Source organism: Podarcis gaigeae (genome assembly GCF_964106915.1).
Source record: "Podarcis gaigeae genome assembly, chromosome: 1".
Classification (NCBI taxonomy): Eukaryota; Metazoa; Chordata; class Lepidosauria; order Squamata; family Lacertidae; genus Podarcis; species Podarcis gaigeae.
In genome coordinates, this window is record NC_139678.1 from 30,015,255 (window position 1) to 30,030,524 (window position 15,270).

A 15,270-nucleotide genomic window follows, 5' to 3' on the forward strand; every position below is an offset into this window, starting at 1 on the left:
TCATAATATTTGGAAATCTTCATAAATTCAGATGCAAAGGAGAATGGAACAATTCCAGCAAGTTGATTCCATACATGGAATAAGAACTTATTTTTGCAAAATGCATAGCAAATACCAGAATCCTTGTTTTGTTTTCAGCCAGCGGTTCGCGCATGATAAAGGAGTATTCCTGCCTTCACGCTGTAAGCAATTTGCTACAATAGTGGGTGAAGGATGCACCTCAATCAATGTTTCCTTAACTTAAAAACCTTACTAGGAATCTGTGACACAATTGTGGACTTTTGAGCAATCACACTGATTTGTTTTCACAGATGTTGCACAGAGGTTATGCAATGCCGCCATCAAGTGCTTGTTATCATCCTGCGGATTTTTTTGTATTAAAAGAGTTATTCTAATTAATGCAGATGGAGTCCAGAGAGAAAAGAAACAGCTAATACCTTGATGAGAGAATTTTAACAAAACAGAGTATACTTTGAGGAGAAAGAAAAAACAGAGAGGTCTTGTATTTTATAGCATGTCTAGTACAGAGATCAGGGAGACACAGAGATACAGATACAGAGGAAAGGCACTTTCTGAATAACACAGCCAATCAGAGCTCAAGTTCTCAGCAAGCATCATGCCACTGACTAGTTCCTAGGCAACACCTACACACAGAGAGACAGACACACATGGTTGGCTGATTAACTGTCAGTAGAATTAACCCAAAGGTTACTGACCAAATGATCCCTGCTGTACCACTTCCAACGTTTTGTCACTTTTCTTACTGCCGAAGTCTAAATTTGGATTTTCTGGGAAGTTTGCTGCACAAGAACACTATGTTAGTGTTTCTGTTTCTTGTGATGAACCCACTTTCTTTGTGGTGGGTTATGAAGGTTCCCTTTTATCACACAAAGCTCATATACAAATGTAAGAGAGACCTGCACAAAAGTGAAATGGTGCTGTAACGTCCTTTAATTCTGCTTTTCTGCATGTTGGACAAAACATATTCTAGCTCTCTCACTCACATGTATATAGAGTGCATGGGAAGAAAGAAAATAGTTTTAAAGCAATACTTTCCCCTGCTCACAAAAACAGCTAGAATAGCAAGCCAGAGACCACCTGGAAAAGGTTTCAGTCACTGTGAACAACACACTGTAATTGTCGACATGCCATTGCCTTTTTAGCCTATCTTTTTCCTTCTCCTTTTGTTCTCTCCTGAGCTGCAACGAGAGAATATTTATGGGAACATTTCAAAGTCCGTGTTTATCTCACTATCTCCTTTCCAGGTGAGTGGAGCAAAACAAGTTCACCTTAGCTGATTTTTATTCAAAATTCTCACCAAACTCTTAAAAGAATAGAAAAAAAATATAATAAAAGGAGAGTCCCCCGCCCTGGTTTTTTGGAATAGTTTTTGAATAATCAGGAAATTCCAGTGAGACAGATTGTATAGAGCAGGCCAGGATTACCATGGCAACCGTAAGCAAGAGCCCAGAGAGTCAGGTAACAAAATTACAGTTGACTACAAGCAGCTTCACAAAATCTGGGCTGATTTTTTTTTTTTTAACCTTTGCAGTTGTGAAGAAATATCTCCTTTGACTCAGTATAGTGGCATGAAGAGGACACTTTGACAGTGATGCTTCCGTTTGCGGTACAGAGATAGATTTCTAAATTATTGCAGTTAGTCCTAATCTTCATATATCAAATAGGAGTCTCCAGTAAAAAAAAATATACAGCTGCTTCATACCGTTGAATATTATTATTTTGAATTTAACTAAAGGGGCAATCCTATGGCAAGATCCTCCAGGATGAGTAGTTCAGGATGCAATGGATCTCTGGCTCATCCTGCAGATTCCTGGCTCAACCAGTGTCTTGAATTCCTATACCAATAATATAGAAAATTTTGCCACTTTGTAACTAAGCTAGGTTTTACTGCCTGTGCAATTTTTCTAACTGATGTATGGAAAAGCACATGAACCTGGCCTTTGATGGGTTTGTAAGTAAACAAATATGTGGTCTCCTTTCTATGCCCCCCCCCCCCGCACCACTGGCAACCTAGAAAAGAACACCATTTTAAAGGCTTATTTTTCCTCTGCCGGGTTTAGGCAGAGCAGTAGCCCCACTGCTGAATGGGGTTTGGATCTGGTGTAACTCTATACTTGATTAATTTATTTACACCAACTTGATTTACACAAGCTTCCTGTGCATACAATTGCTCCTTAAAACCGATTTCAAGTAATACACAGTATAACCTGCACATGCATGAAGTCTCTCTCCCCATGTGTATGTTCATTGCAGTTTCAATTATTTGAAGCTATTGCATTTCAATTTTCCATTCTCCTTTCTGATTTATCACCAAACATTTTTTTCCCCAGCAGTACTTTTACACTGAAAATAAGAAATTTTAAGGGACTTGTTAAAAAGCAATTGAGAAGGAACTTGGCAGTCGTATAAACACATACCTAATAAATTGAGGTAAAAGCTGCAGTAGCTTGGGCATAAAGTGGTTACTGGATGCTGAAAGCTTACATGTATTTTACAGGAAAAAGCTCTCCTTTACACAGAAGCACACCAGTCAGAAATGCTCTGTTCTTCTTTATTTTGTTCTCAGGATCAGTTCCCCAAATCTCAAATGTAATGTACTGTATATGGAACAGTCCTCAGTTTCAAGGTTTGAAAGATGTCTGGCAAAACAGATGCTGAAATTACTTCTTTATGTGTTCATCATGGCATAGACAGGTTTTTGAAAAATGTGGCGCTGTGGGTAAAACCTCAGTGCCTAGGACTTGCCGATCTTATGGTCAGCGGTTCGAATCCCCGCGGCGGGGTGAGCTCCCGTCTTTCAGTCCCAGCTCCTGCCCACCTAGCAGTTCGAAAGCACCCCTAAGTGCAAGTAGATAAATAGGTACCGCTTTATAGCGGGAAGGTAAACGGCGTTTCCGTGTGCTGCACTGGTGCTGGCTCGCCAGAGCAGCTTCGTCACGCTGGCCACGTGACCCGGAAGTGTCTGCGGACAGCACTGGCTCCCGGCTTCTTAAGTGAGATGAGCGCACAACCCTAGAGTCAGACACGACTGGCCCGTACGGGCAGGGGTACCTTTACTATATTTTAGATAGTATCACTAAAAACCTGGTCTTGATTAGTGAAGGTCTAGTGTGGACTGATCCCCTTACAGTATTTGCAATTTGCTCACTTGAGCTAGGAATCCAACATTGTAAACTCAGATGAACACTCTCTACTGATACGAGATTTTTAATAGACATCCATTAAGATGAATTTTGGAGGATTCAGGGCAGGTACAAAACTCTGATATTTACAAATGGCCGATTCAGCATACCAGTACTGTTATACTCTTGTTGAAATCCTATCAGTAGCCCGTCTCTGTTTAAAGACAGAGGCAGCAAAAGCAGTGATAGCCAACATTGCTATATCAAGGGGTCCAAGATTGCTTCCAAAATGTTTGCTATATTGCAGGTGGAATTCAATCTCATGCCAGTCAATTCCCGTTACACAAAGTTGAATTGGGGCTTCTGCACAACATAACTGCTTTCGAAAAATAAAAATGGATTTTTTTGCAGTAAGAAAAATGGCAAAGGAAATGCACTGGAAAGTATGGAGCAACAAATGCTCGATGTGTTTTTGCACAACCTCCCTGCCAGCAAATTGGAGTGAATCCTCAGTGGGTGCCACAAAACCTCCAGGCACACTTTGCACAAGCAAATCAGGATGAACACTGAATAAGCATGTCGTATGGAAGCGACTCAAGTGCTGAGATTTAAACCTCGTACAGCTGGCAATTAAAAGGCATTCCTCAAGAAACGCCCCGTTTCCTTCTGCACACCCTCACAGAAAGCCAAGCCAAGCCCTTCCCAAAGAGGCAAGCTTGCATGTCGAGTTAATTTTGCTGGAGTGGCGCCTCAAGCCCCTTCCAAGTGCACTTCCTTCCTGCAATTCATGGGTTAATCTTTTCGAAAAGAGCATTTTTCATTTTACCATCTCAGGAAGGAGGAAAAGGAGGAAGAAGAGCGAGAGGGTGGGGGAGGACTGGCGAAGGGAAGAGAGAAAAACCCTGCAGAGCCGAGAGGCTGCAGATCACAGGGCCATTCTGATAGCCTCCCGTTGCCATGGCAACGGCAACGGCATTTATCAGTTCCTTATGAGAGCAGGCACAGCAAATCTGCATTGCACATGGCAGCCTTCCAGCCTTTCAAATGAAAGAGCACTTTGAACCGCTGCCAAGTGGGGAAGGAGCGGGGCTGTCAGGCCTGCTTAATGCCGGCGCGTTGAACTGGGGAGCCTCTCATCTTCCCAGAATCCTTCAGGGCTGCGGTGGGCAGCCTGCCAAGCCCTTAGCGGAAGCGAGCGGGGAGAGCAGCCAGGCCTATTCACTGCGGAAGGGTGCTCAGAAATTTCCCACATGTGCCATGCCACAAATGCAGACTGCACAATGGAAGCCAGAAGCGCCACCACCTTCCTTTTCCCCCTCACTGCTGCTGGGGACACACACTAGCAAATGACCTCTTAGTAGCTGCCTGCACAGTGTGGCGTGTGTGCGTGTGTGTACAGCAGGTCCGGCCCAAGACATTTTGGCACCTAAGTCAAACCACCAAATAGTGCCCATCCCACAGAAGGGGTGAGTGAAGATTGACATCAGTAACAGGCAAGGAATAAAGATTTACATGGGGATATGCTTCCCCCGTGGATCCTGCTCCCTGAGGCAGTTGCCTCACCTGGCCTCATGGGTGGGCCAGTTGTCAGGTAGAGAATCTGCATGGCGAATGCTAAGCATGTCTGGAAGGCAGGCCCTGTAATTGGGGGGACGGGTGGTTGTGGAAGTTCAGCGCCAACACACTCACGAGCCCTGAAGGTAGGCATTCGATAGAACCAGCTCCAGTGTGCTTCACCAGGACTGGAAGCTTGGAAGGAGAGGGGAATGATGTTCTCTGTTTTCTCAAGGGGGTGTTGTTATACATATGGCCTGGTGGTGTGACTGCAAATTAGCCGGGGAAGGAGAAAGCCCGTCTAAAATTTCACCTCGCATTTCACAATCTTGCTAGATTGCCTGAGATAGGCTGCTATTCTTGCAGCCCCAGCGCTGCCCGCTTCTGCAAGGTGAAGATGACAGCACTGGTGGTTGGACGAGATCATTGTAAGAATTCAAGTTACAGCACAATCCTGAATGTACCTCCTAAGAAACAAATCCCATTGAGTTCAGTTGGTGTTTCTCCTAGGTAAGCGGGTGTGGAAGGTAGTTTGTGTTTATTGCCTACCTTTCCACTCTCATATCTTTGATGTGCCTTACATCGCAGTCAAAATAGTTCCATGATTCGATTACACTGCAGCCAGAAGAATAAAGCTCAACAATAGCAAAATCAACAGCAACCTGAAGATCCAAATTCCCATCAAAGGTGCAATCCTTAGGCAGTAATCCTATATATGCCTACTTGGCAGTAAGTCCTTTTGAACAGAGTGCATCTATGTTCTGAGTAAGCCTAGGATTGGGCTGTAAATAGTGTGGATGTCTCTGGCAAGCATATTTTACCACTGAGGTGCCACAATAGGAGAAGCCCTGCAGCAGCTGCTCATCTGACTTCTGATGTCAGAGGCATCTAGAACAGGGACTCAAACAATGACTGCCAGCAAACGGGAATACTCCTTCAAGAGAATGCATGTCAGCAGTTTTGGACACGGTTTACGCGCTTAATAAATGCTTAGCATTATTCATGTCCAAAACTCTCAACTGCGCTTGCATGGTGGAACATGTCTCTAAATGGAAATCCATTACATGCATTAAATCAGTCTCCCCCACCATCAACTCCCCATCAGCCCCCAGCCAGCATAGTTAATGGTCATGGTAATGGGTGTTTTGGTCGAAAACATCTGGAGGGCACCAGGTTGTGGAAGGCTGCATCAAAAGGATTAATGAATCTCTGCCCATGAGAACTAGAAACTTTCCCTTTAAAAGTGAAACCTGATATTTCCTGGATTTGAATCAGGCAAAGTCATGTATGAATATATGTGTGCGGTGTCCAGGTTTGGATGGCAGCGTGAGAGGAGCCGGTAATACGACACAAAATCAAATGTTCTGGCTACCTGTGAGTCTGAAATGTAGCTGTCACCTGTGAAAAATATGACCCTCCTGTGACAACACACACTGCTGAACATCAGTTTGTCACGCAGGACAAGGGAGATCAGAAAAGTAAACCGGGTCACCTATTCTAAACAAACGGCCAGGAATCGCCAGCGGATTAACAGGGTCGTGGTACGGCAGTGTGCCTGATATAACTGGATTTTCTCCCCCTGACCTCGTTCTGCGTTTTGCTGACATTGTGAGAATCTCTGGAACACGCTGGTGATGAATGCTGCAGTGGGGGGAAAAGGCTATTGAGTGTGTTTCTTAAGTTCTCAATGAACAGCTTTCATGGGAACTTTACATTGTTTTGCATTACTCAAAGCACAAGGGCTTCTCCTGGCAATGGAAACAAATTGGCACAATTCTCCGGCTCCCCCCGCCTCTTTCTTTCTTTTTCTTTTTTAAATCTCTATGATCAAGGGAGGAACTCCATTTTCCAGTGCTAGTCATAAGCATTTAGCACAAACAGAATGAAAATTGACGCTCAGGCGCTTGGAAGGAGTTCAGGAAAGCAACGTCTGGCATTCATTCCAAAGTGGAGGTTTGGTTCAGTCCCAGCCCCATTAATGTCCATGGACTGTTTTCATTTCTCTTCAGCCCACCGTTCAAGAGCTGTTTTCACTACTCTTTACTAAAGAATGTATTCCCAAGCATAAAATCATTCATACACATCCATGTCCAAATATTCTTCTTGCTCTAAATCTATCACCGATCTATGTACAGTGCACAAACACACAGAGGAATTAGTTAAAGATAAACTTGCAGCTGTAATGCTAATATTTTAAGATTATTTTTTTCATTTCCTGGCAGCTCAGTCCTATGGATGTTTCTTGGGGACATCCTCTTTTTAGGATGTCAGCCTACGTTTACATTCCTCAGTTCCCTTTTCTTAAAACAACACTGATCCGGAAATCAAATACAGAAACAACTCCGGGAATAAATCATATGTTTCGGAATGTTTGGAGTCAAAACAGCAAGCGACAGAGAAGGGGTTGGAAATGAAATAATAGCATTGGACCAGCCCATTGATGAAGAAGCTGATATGGTTTAAAGAAACAAAGAAAAGGATGACCCAAATTTATGAAGATATTCCACTGCTGGCCGTTAGTCACGATAGGGTAACAAATGCAGCCTCCCCCAGGCCAGTGTCTTCCAGAAGTTTTGGACTACAACTCCCATCAGTATGGAAGCTGTAGATCAAAAACTCTGGAGGGTGTCAAGTTGGGGAAGGCTGGTTTAATAAAACCTCCAAGTTTAGAGGCAGTATACCTCAGAATATCAGATAGTGTGGATAAGCAAACTGGATGAGCCAGTAGTCCATCAGCACTGCTGTCATAGTTGTGATACTGTGATTTTTGAACTGGCACCGGTTGCCCATATCTGGAGACAGTGTCAGACCAGATAGACCATCAAGGCAGTTGTTTACAGGGCCAATACTTTTTTTAACAAACCCAACAAACTCCACCCAGAAAGTTTCCTAAAATTTCCATTAATTGGCAGGCTCAATGCAAAAGCCCACTTCATCTCTTTCATGGGCATTTTGCTACTGGGTAAAAGGTGTTTTATATCAAACTAGATCAAAGCTTGACCCACAAGCAACAGAGAGTGTTGTGGCACCTTCAAGACTAAACAGATTACATTGGTACCTTGGGTTACATACGCTTCAGGTTACACACGCTTCAGGTTACAGACGCCACTAACCCAGAAATAGTACCTCGGGTTAAGAACTTTGCTTCAGGATGAGAACAGAAATCGTGCTCCGGCTGTGTGGCAGCAGCAGGAGGCCCCATTAGCTAAAGTGGTGCTTCAGGTGAAAAACAGTTTCAGGTTAAGAACAGACCTCTGGAACGGATTAAGTACTTAACCTGAGGTACCACTGTATGGCCAAAGCTTCCATGGCTTGAGTCCTCCATGAAGAAACATTGGAAAACTATATCAGAAGCAGGTTTACTTGTTTTCCTGGAGGTGAGAATCACTCAGCACTCCTGATTGGCATCTTAGACTGAGGATGCGGAACTTGTGGTCCCCCAGCTATTGCTCATTCATTCATTACATTAATTTCCCATCTTTCTCCAAGGAACTTAGTGTTTTTTGCCCGTTTTAGCCCCATAACAACCCTGTGAGGTAGGTTGGGCTGAGCTGGCTGGTGCAAGATCACCCAGTGAGCTTCACGGTGGAGTGGGGATTTGATCACGTGTCTCCACACTCCTAGCCCAACGCTCATCAGTCTCATGAGTCATGACCAATGTGAATATTGGGACTGCAGTCCGACTAGGTCTGGAGAAAAACAGGTTTCCTCCCACCTGGGAGATCTACGCCTTCCAAAGTGGTCAGGGGAGCAGTTATGGAGCAATCCCATGTTATTATCACAACAACCTTGAAAGGTCAGGCTGAGGTCACTCAGTGAGCTGCCCGGAAGAACAGGCGAGATAAGGCTTATCTCTCGCCCAGTAATGCCAACAGAAGCAGAGTCCGAGTCGGCGGGAGATGTAGGTCGGTATGAATTAACAGGAAGCTTCTTAGGTCGCAGTCTCCAAATGTGCTATGAAGGGCGACTCAATCGCGTCTGCAACAAGGCCTTATAGTCCACAGCAGGGGGTTATTCCTGAATCCTTAGATTTCAAGGAAACCTGACACAATTTGCTGACAACTAAGTCTTTCTTAGTGGGACGCAGGTGGCGCTGTGGGTTAAAGCCTCAGTGCCTAGGACTTGCCGATCGAAAGGTCGGCGGTTCGAATCCCTGCGGCGGGGTGCGCTCCCGCTGCTCGGTCCCAGCGCCTGCCAACCTAGCAGTTCGAAAGCACCTCCGGGTGCAAGTAGATAAACAGGGACCGCTTACCAGCGGGAAGGTAAACGGCGTTTCCGTGTGCGGCTCTGGCTCGCCAGAGCAGCGATGTCACGCTGGCCACGTGACCCGGAAGTGTCTCGGGACAACGCTGGCCCCTGGCCTCTTAAGTGAGATGGGCGCACAACCCCAGAGTCTGTCAAGACTGGCCCGTATGGGCAGGGGTACCTTTACCTTTACCTTAAGTCTCCCTTAATGCAAGTGAATTCGGTTTGGTTGCAAGACCCCGGAATAGAAAGGGGTGCACCTCCCTTATCCTGATCAATTGCCCCAATATCTTGCGAACAGAGAAATATCTTGATTCCGAATTCGCCCCGCTCATCTTAGGTAACCACACCATCCTCTCTAAACCACATTCGCCTCTCCAAACATCCTTACGTACCCCCCTCCGCCAGCTCTTCCTCCTAATGCAAGCGAGCGTTCATAATGAGGAATATACCACTTAATCATACGACGGGTGCGTGTGTATCAGCGAATCTATTATTTTAGGCTGTTGGAGGTAATGAATATAACTCTATTTTGGGTCAAGTTTGCTGAACCCACCCGATCCTCCTTTTCCCTTTCGCACCTTGGCTTTCTCTTAGAAATCATCCCCCTCCGCCCAAAACGACCCGTTTCATTCCCACTTAAAAAACAAAAACCGACGAGGAAAGCCTTTTTCTCCATTCCAGGTTTTTCTTCGCCGTGGGTGTAGGCCAAAGCGAAGCTGCTGCCCCTATTTCGCTCAGCGTCTCGTTCTGATCGCCCATCTTGCTGGCTGAGCTTGCAACGCAAAGCTAATAACGTGCGGCGAATTTTGCACCATCACGAGAGTTGCTAGCGAGGGTCCCTCGGCGGGAATAGCCTTGGGGAAGAAAAATTACCGATTGTGTTGATTTAGTCGTGTTGATTGTTTATGCTCCCAGGAGGAGAGCTGAAAGCAGTCTGTGAAAGCGGGGCGGGCAGGGGCAGGAGCAGCAGCTGGGGAGGGGAGGCTAAGGAAGGAAGGGAGGGAAGAGCAGGCCGCGATCTCTCTCTCTCTCTCTCTCTCTCTCTCTCTCTCTCTGCGAAGTACTCAGCAGGAAAATGGCTCTGTCCAACCTGCGGAAGCCGTGAAGCAGAAGGGCCACACACTCAGCCCTCTTTTATGGGGTCAAGTTCACCGCATGTACTGTGTTAAAGGGAAACATAATGAAAATTATATATTTTGTAACATCTTTCTTGGGCAATTCCAAACCTGTTATTCCAAGAAGAAAGGCCTCTGGTTTCTTTATCGTATATTTCAACATTTTTTTTTCAATTCGTTATAAATCTTTTCCCAGAAGTATTTCACCTTGGGACAGGTCCACCACATATGAAAAAAGGTTCCTTCCTTTTCTTTACATTTCCAACATAGATTGTCCCAGTTATGATATATCTTTGCTAATTTTACAGGAGTCAAATACCATCTGTACATCATTTTCATTATATTTTCCTCCAGCCCTCTTTTATGGGTGAGGGGTGCATGAAGGGAGCCAAGAGCTCAGCGCCAGCAGCAGGAGCCCTTTGCACATGCAAGTAGACAGCTGGATCGCAAGCCAGAAGTCGAAAATGAGCCTGCCATCTTAAGCGTGCTTGCTGCTTGACAGGTGATTGCATGTTTAAAAAAAGCAAAGCAGCCTACTAGGACCGGCTTCAAAGGAAAGATGGTTAGGATCCAAAAGATTGTTATGTCTCGTTCCGAAATCTAACATCTGAGACAAATCCGCGCTGCCTATTAGTATTTTTAACCCACTGGGCCGTGAGTGACCGGCTCCGCCCCACAGAGTTGTCTGAAGTTGAATGTCACGTCTGAAATCCTAATAATGAGAGTAGCAGTAACCGTGGTGATGGGAAATGGGTTTTTTATTAAAAAAAATAGGATCCTCAACTCCCTGGTAGCTGTTGCAGAAGCTCGTGATGTTCTAAGGCAGCGTTCGCCAATGTGGCGCCCTCCACAGATTGTTGGGCTGCATCTCCTGGTGGGGGCACCAGGTTAGCGAAGGCTGTCCTAAGGGGTCCTGCGGCACAGAGCTCACAATGGGGGATGTGTGGGTTGAGGGAGAATCCTAATCTGTTCATCATTTGTGTCATTTCTTTGGCGCTATTAAATGAGTGGCAGTCAGTATCCGGCATCAGCTGGTACGACGTGTCGAAAACGAAAGCAACTGCTGAGGCTTTTCTTGTCTTTTCTTTTTTTTAAGAGGCAATAATGCATAAGGTTTCAAGGGGAGATGCGGGTGTAGGGGAAAGGAATAAATAAGTCTTGGTTTTGTGTTGTCTTTTTTAAAAAAAACTTTAAAAAAAACTTGTGAAGGGAAAGAAAATGTCACCTGAGCGAAGGGAACAAAGGGATGAAAGCATCGGAGCCACTTAAAACAGAAAAGAGAACATGAAGACCTTTTTTTAAAGAGAAGTTTAAAATCTGAAAGGGGGCCAATACTTGAGCGGTTATCTTTTTTTTTTTTTTTAAGCGATGCAAAACACCGTCTGTGCAGTTTACAAGGGAACACCTCTGATGAAACGCAATTTTAAAAACACAGAATGGCGTCATAATTGTTATGCGGATAACTGGGGGTGTTTTGACAGACACCTCCTGGCAGCGGAGGGGAGAACTTTTCATCTGACACCGATCTGGAACTGGTTCCTACTCCAAAGCATTTGTGGAATTCAGGAACACATTTCCCTGGCCCTCCGCGACATACTCTTCTCTCCACCCTCCCCGCGCCGAGCTTGAAAAACAAAACCAGCTGCTTTGGGTCTCTATTTACAGCCATAGGCTTGCACGGAAATTGCCCTCTACCTATTTGTCTCTATAGAAAGGGCTGTCCGCCCCCCTCTCCTAGGACCACAGGATCAGGCGCCCCTTACTGGTGTGGGTTTATTATTATCATTAGTTTCCAGAGAGGGAGAGGTGTCTGTCTGTTGCAGTTTCAAAACACGGCAGGATGGTAGCATCAAGACTAACAATCCGATGATGGCGCGGCCTTTTGTGGACTAGATTTCCTTCATTCTAACTTCTAACCCCAGTTGTCAGATGCATACACTCACCTGGCTTGGCTATAGATTTCGAGAGCGGGGTGGGGTTGACTGGGGGAGATTTGTTTTGAAAGACCCCATTAAATGGAAAGACACCTTTTTTGGAGACAGCCAACAGAGAGCCTCTGGTCTACTGCGTAATGATCTCTGCACCCAGGCAGAGATGTGAAACGAGAGAGAGAGAGAGAGAGAGAGAGAGAGAGAGAGAGAGAGTCTCTCTCTCTCTCTCTCTCTCTCTCTCTCTCTTCTCTCTCTCTCTCTCTCTCTCATAAGGAACAACAGGCTGGAGAGCATCTTTTCGCTCCGAAATTTACGACGATGCGGAAAATCTGGAGCCAATATACCGAGCAAAGACAGCCGTCCTGTTTCCCCCATCCTCTTTTATTAAATATTTTCCTTAAGACGCATTTAATACTGTCGTGCATTTGTTTTATGACTCCTTAATGGAGCATTGTGCTTTCTACTTCCTCGAGTCACTAATTCCTTTGGAAAGGTGGCAGCTGGTTTGGGGTGAAGCAGACAACTCAACCTCGCCAAAACAACAACAACCACCTCCCGTCGCCGCCCGATTCCATTCGTGATCGTCATATTCCCGTTAGTTGCTGCTAACCAACGCGGGAATGAATGGGAGCTTTGGAGAGTCCCCCTGCTACACCGTGGGGAAAGAGCTGGCGGGGGCAGTTTGCTTTCTAGCGATGATTGATTCCTACAAAGCTGGATCTTCTCCGGCCAGGCGACGTGGGGTCTGCGGGCGAGCTGGAGCCCTAAACCCGAGACTCAAAGGACTGAACCGCTATGTGGGTCCGCTGTTCCTGCTGCCTTAGCTCGTTCGCTCCTCTCTCCCCCTGTTCATCCTCTACCCCCCCTCTATTCTCCTGTTATTCCACCCCCACACCTCGATTTTCTTTGTGTGCTATAAACCCATTCAGGCAGATGCATGGCCCCATTGTTAATAACTATTAATTTCATTTATTTAAATCCCCAGATTACACAAGTGCTAAATAAGCAACATGAGCGTAGCCATGATTTATGTTATAAGCAGGAGAGGCTTTACGTTGGCGGGCGGGGGACAGAACCGAGTTATCTGCGACGCAATTGGTCAGTTTGTTAAGTATTTTTTTTACTTGATTTATTTGGGGGGAGAGGGAAAGCTGCCCCTCCCGCCTTCGCCCATGATAAGGACCGGGGACCGGAGGGCTTTCCTTTTTCCATTTAAAACGTGCACATCTCAGAGGCCGTACACAGCTACAGAGCCAGCAGGACGCAGAAAGACTCATCAGGAGCAACGTGACCCCCAGCTCCTTCCTTTCTCCTCTTTTATCTTCGGTAGCTGCTGATAAACCGAGAACCCCTCCCTACTTCCACAACCCTCCTCCGGTAAAGGTGGCTTGGAGAGGTGTGGCCTCGCTTTTTGTGTTGGGTTTCCTTTTTGCCTGTTGCACCAACTGTGCTTGCTTTGTACCAGCTCCTCGCCCTTCAGAAGGTTCGAAGGTTTGCTCTGCTTGGTGTGGGGGCATGATATTTTAAAGCAGCGAGGTGAAGAGACTTAAACCCTCCAACAAGACGCACTACCTGTGACCTAGAAGCATCCCCCCTTAACCCAAATATGTATCAATGATGGGTGTGACGCTGCACTATTCAGTGCTTGGGTGAACAGTTCATGTTCAAGGGCATTCTCATTCCATCATCACCATTATTTCCAAAGCACTCCCTCCCCCCCCCAAAAAAAGGGAGGGGGAATTTCCAAGGAAGATAGAGGGTCTCCAGTGTAGGTGCCAGCAGCATGCTCCCAAAGTTGGAAATCAAGGTTGATGAGTCATTGAGTAAAAACAAATAGGTACATGAGAAGGCAATTTTGCCCTGTCACTGAAATACAGCCCCACTCTCTAACTCACCCATTTGAAAGTGCTTATCTGAAAATATTCTGATATTCTTCCGCCACTCCTATCTTAACTGATATGAACGCAGACTTTATGGCTTCAAAACCAATCCAACTTTTTCTCCCTCCTGCTCAACACTTTGCTTGGCTTGTTGAAGAGTTGTGGCATGCTGGATTTCGACTTGGGCTTTGCTCATGCTGCACTGGGGAGCCAAGGAACCTGCCGATACCACCAGGGAGGTGAGGGTTACCCCCTCCCCCAGGGGCTCTATTCGGAAAGTGAGGGGTCGGGTGCTTTTAATCCAGAGGGTGCCTCACCATGAAGGTGTCTGGCAATGGAAATCGGAAAGGCAAGCAAGAGAATGCTGCAGCAGAAGAGTGGGCCCTTCCAAGAACTGCCAAGCAGAAAGAGGAAGTCTCAGGCCAGAACCAAAGTTAGGCATCTTTCCCTCATGGTCCCATTCAGCCTCTTCACAGAAATCTCAATGGACAGAGAGCCCACAGGTCAAAGGAAAGGGAAAGCACAGCAGGAAACCTGCAGCCACACCAAAGTCCTTCAGGCAGAAACCAATTTCATCTGACTTGAGAACAGGACTCAGCTGGCGCAGGTCCAGTTTTGCTTCCATCCAGCTGGGCCAAGAGGCTGGCTGGCTGGCATCCGGGATGTTAAGCTCTTCTTGGACAATCCAGGGAACATCCAGTGAAAGGCGGCCAGACGCTCCCTGGACTCTTGTCCAAGGTCACGCTTGGAGAATCCAGGTGGAATTCCTCCAGTCCAGAAGATATCACTCCACTGCAGTGGTGGCGAAAAGGCAGCCTTGGAAACACTTTGTCGGTGGTCCAAAACAATGCTTTCACCCACTTTCTTTAGAACACACGGATTCTGACCTTGTGTCAAGGGATTCCCACTGCGTTTGACAGAATTCTGAGATGTGCGTTAGAAACCAGACCCTTAAATACAGAGCCCAAAGGAGATTCCAGCCTTGTAAAAAGCTAGAAAAGGCTCTTGGGAGAGACCTCTGTGAGCGTTTTGCCTTGATGACCATGTCAGTGACATGTTACAATGACCCAATTTCTATTCCAGCCAATTTCATCCTGTCTTCCTGTTGCCTGCTTCCCCCTCTAGCAGACGTTTCCATGGCTGGGCCTACTTTTTGCCTTTCCCATACTGCAGTATTAAAGGCCATGCAACTTATCAAGAAGGCGGTGGTACCCAGAAGGGAATGAAATGGTCTATTGCAGTGATGTTCCCGAAAGAAAGCCTTTACTTTGGATGGAGAAGTGCTGGTGCCTAGTGTCTTTCCTACAGCTTCCATTACTGGACACTCACCCATGTTAAATGGGGCTACCTTTGAGTTAGCAGAACCAACATTGGAGGGTTGAAACTTGAGATGACTGTG

At 46.1% G+C, this 15,270-nt stretch overlaps 1 long non-coding RNA gene across 1 annotated transcript; it reads right to left on the minus strand.

The window, feature by feature from the left end:
- Positions 1 to 7,000: 7,000 nt before the first annotated feature.
- Positions 7,001 to 9,163, minus strand: LOC310845164. The gene is made up of 2 exons (XR_014564532.1): positions 9,130 to 9,163; positions 7,001 to 8,752 (listed from the first exon to the last, which is right to left on the minus strand). It is a non-coding gene; the product is annotated as an uncharacterized lncRNA (long non-coding RNA).
- Between the last annotated feature and the right edge of the window lie 6,107 nt (positions 9,164 to 15,270).